The sequence below is a fragment of the Triticum dicoccoides genome, chromosome 5A, assembly GCF_002162155.2.
Source record: "Triticum dicoccoides isolate Atlit2015 ecotype Zavitan chromosome 5A, WEW_v2.0, whole genome shotgun sequence".
Lineage (NCBI taxonomy): Eukaryota > Viridiplantae > Streptophyta > Magnoliopsida > Poales > Poaceae > Triticum > Triticum dicoccoides.
In genome coordinates, this window is record NC_041388.1 from 455,633,243 (window position 1) to 455,637,567 (window position 4,325).

The following is a 4,325-nucleotide window of genomic DNA, read 5'->3' on the forward strand; positions in this document are numbered from 1 at the left end:
CCCAAGCTATACATGTGTGACGCCCTCGATTTGACCATACACTAATCATACACACAAATGTGTACGATCAAGATCAAGGGCTCATGGGAAGATATCACAACACAACTCTAGACACAAATTAAAATAATACAAGCTTTATATTACAAGCCAGGGGCCTCGAGGGCTCGAATACATAAGCTCGAATACACAAGAGTTAGCAGAAGCCATAATATTTGAGTACAGACATAAGTTAAACAAGATTGCCTTAAGAAGGCTAGCACAAAAGTAGCAACGATCGAAAAGGCAAGCCCCCCTGCCTAGGACCTCCTAACTACTCCTCAAAGCTGAACTCCACGTAGAATCATCCTCGGGATCCTCTGGCTCTAGGACTCCATCATATGATCGCAGTAATAGGGAAAAGGGGAGAAAGAAGTAGGAAAGCAACCATGAGTACTCATCCAAATTACTCGCAAGCAAGGATCTACACTACATATGCATTGGTATCAATGAAAAGGGTAGTATCTGTGGACTGAACTGCAGAATGTCAAAATAAGAGGGGGATAGCTAGTCCCATCGAAGACTACGCTTCTAGCAGCCTCCATCTTGAAGCAGTAGAAGAGAGTAGATGGTAAGTTAACCAAGTATCATCGCATAGCATAATCCTACCTGGCGATCCTATCCTCCTCGCCCTGTGAGAGAGCGATCATCGGGTTGTGTCTGGCACTAGGAAGGCCGTGTTTTATTAAGTATCCGGTTCTAGTTGTCATAAGGTCGAGGTACAACTCCGAGTCATCCTTTTACTGAGGGACACGGCTATTCGAATAAATAAACTTCCCTGCAGGGGTGCACCACATAACCCAATACGCTCGATCCCCTTTGGCCGGACACACTTTCCTGGGTCATGCCCGGCCTCAGAAGATCAACACATCGCAGCCCCACCTAGGAACAACAGAGAGGTCAGCATGCCGGTCTAAATCCTAAGGCGCAGGGGTATGGGCCCGTCGCCCATTGCACACCTGCACGTTGCGAGGGCGGCCGGAAGCGGACCTAGCATCCCTAATACAAGAGCAGGCATTCCCATCCAATTCGGCGCGCGCCGCTCAGTCGCTAACATCAAGAAGGCTTCGGTTGATACCACGATGCCGAGTGCCCATAATTGTTCCTGCGTAGTTGGTTAGTGCGTATAGGCCAGTGGCCAGACTCACATCAAATACCAAGATCTCGTTAAGAATGTTATTTAGAAGTAACCGTGGACGCCGACCAGGGCCAGGCCCACCTCTCTCCTAGGTGGTCTCTACCTGCCCTGTCACTCCGCCACAAAGATCCACCCAGAAGGACGTCGGGACAAAGGTGCTTTCATCCCCCAATCCGTGAATCACTCGTGGGTACTCTACGAGCTGACCCGTCTTTAGTCATCACATGTATCATGTATAAGATATATAATATATACCCATGATCACCTCCCTAGTGATCATGGCCCGATAGTATAGCATGGCAGACAGACAAGAATGTAGGGTCACTGATGATAAACTAGCATCCTATACTAGGCATTTAGGATTGCAGGTAAGGTATCAACAACTGTAGCAACAATGATATCCTATGCAACAGAATAGGATTAACCGAAAGTAGTAACATGCTACACTACTCTAATGCAAGCAGTAGAGAGAAGAATATGCGATATCTGGTGATCAAGTGGGGGCTTGCCTAGTTGCTCTGGCACGGAGGGGTCATCGTCGATGTAGTCGATTATGGGGGGTATCGGCAGCGTCTCGGGGTCTATCGGAAAGAAGTAACAGAGGTGGAACACAATAGATAATAAAGCAATCAAAGCATCACAAAGCATAACATGGCAATACCCAGGGATAGGTGATACCGTGAAAGGGGAAACATACGGGAAAGTATTTCTGATGTTAGGCATTTTCGGACAGATGGAATGGAGGAGGACGGTTGCATGTTCGCTATGCTAGGGACGTGTGGTAAACGAACGGAGTGCGTATCCAGATTTGTCTCGAAATACCGAGCAACTTTCATGTACAAAATATTTCATTCCGTGCACTTGGCCCATTTTCTTTTTCCCTGTTTTCTGTTTTATTAACTCGATACTGTTTTCTACTTAATTGCCAAAGTAATTAAATTTAGTTCAACTTGAAATTTGGCACATAATTAGTAGGCAATATTTTGAGACCACACACAAGGTTTCGCATTATTTGGACAAGTATAAATATTTTCTTATTTTGAAAAAGGCCAATTTAAATGCTTTTGGACCACTTATTAATTTCCTAGGAATTTATTTGTGAGTCATATCAAGTTGGTTTCAACATGACATTGATCAGGGAAATGTTATAGAACTATTCGAGCATTTTAGTTTTGTAGCTTGAGGAAAAATAATTTGACTTGTCTTTTAAATTTGAATTTGAGGTTGGTTTGGGACAAAGTGATGATTAGCAAAATTTAATTATGATGATGTGGCACCGTTAATATGAGTTTACTGCTATATGTCACCCGGGGTGTTACAACATGTTGTCGCCCTCAATGGCATGACGTAAAACAGCAAGGTCTGGTGAACTAAGTATGCTACAGTCTTGCTTGCCTACTATGCATTTCCCGTTAAATAATGCAAGGTACTGAATTGCGGGAAAGTGAATGCTCTTTATTCTTCCTTGCCTTACTCCCCTATTTTCACCGTAACAAAGGCTAGTCAAGAAGGTCTCATACTCAGCCTTTCCTGGCTCATCAAGCGAACCCCAAAATGGAAGTTTGCAATGGTAAGCAAAATTTTCTAGTGGAATAGTAAATGGTTCATCATAAAGCATAAACGACACCCCAGACTCACGTGCAAAATATTTAAATCCTTTGACAAATGATTTAGTGAGAAGATGGCGTTGTTCACACTTATCTGAGAGGTAGGGACCAAGACCGGCATTGTGAACATATTGCTCAAATTCCTCCTTAATGCCCACTTGCATCATATACTCATCGCAAGGCCATAAAGCATGTTTTGGTGGCTGCATCTCATGTGGAACTTTCACTTGGTTCAACGTAAGACCGGCGGGCAGAACTATCACTAGAGGATGCCCCCGAGGATCGTCTCCTCGAAGAACTCCTTCCAAATAGGTTCATCATGTCCGTGTACAATTTTGTGAAAATAAAAATTTTGGAGTGACAAAAATTTGTCAACAAAACTTTGTAAGATTGATAGCAACTACTCATAGGGATACATAGAGGCCATAGCAAGCATTCAAACTACTTAGAACACTAAGAATTCAACATGCAAGCACATCTACAGCAGCACCAAGAGTAGCTAATTATTCAAAGTATAAACCACTAAAACAAAAACTAATTAGACAAATGGTGGAGTCACATACCAAGCAACAATCTCCCGAAACAGTTTCGGAAATGGAGCTTAGAGCAAAGAGATCGAAATTGGCAGCAAAGTGAGCAAAAACACGGGAGAGAGAGCAAGAGTGATTTTTTTTCTGGAGGTAGGTGACAATGTAGGCTAAAGAGATAAGTGAGGGGGCCCACATGGGGACCACAACCCCCCAGGGTGGGTTTTTCCCACCTGGTGCACCCCCCTATGGTTATTTTTGCACCAATTTTTTTTAAATATTCAGGGAAAAATCATATAAAATTTTCAGGGCATTCTGAGAACTTCCATTTTTTGGTCATTTTTTTATTGCACGGGAAATTCAAAAAATAGACAAAACATGTCATTTTATTTTATTTAACTAATAAAAACAGAGAATAAAAAGTAGGGACAGAAAGTAGTACTTACTAAATTCATCAACTTCATACCGTTCAAAAATGATTCATTAATAAGGTTGATCAAGTCTTATTAACAACCACTTTCGATTAGTATGAAACCGAAGAACTTTCATAAATCACTAAGTTGCGGCAATGGGGATATGCATATCCCCAACAATAAGCATTTCATATTTCTTTTTGATAGTAGGTAGAGGTATTTGAAAACTTCCGATAGTGATTGTCGGAGATTTTTCAATAACATTAATACCATTCACTTGGAATTGTTCCTTCGGAAAATGCACTGTATGCTCATTACCATTGATATGAAAGGTGACTTTGCTTTTATTGCAATCAATAACAACCCCTCCAGTATTCAAGAAGGGTCTACCAAGAATAATCGACATGTTGTTGTCCTCAGGCATCTCAAGGATAACAAAGTCAGTCAAAATAGTAACATTAGCAACAACAACGGGCACATCCTCACAGATACCGATAGGTATGGCAGTTGATTTGTCAGCCATTTGCAAAGATATTTCAGTAGGTGTGAGTTTATTCAAATCAAGTCTTTTATATAAAGAGAAAGGCATAACACTAACAACAGC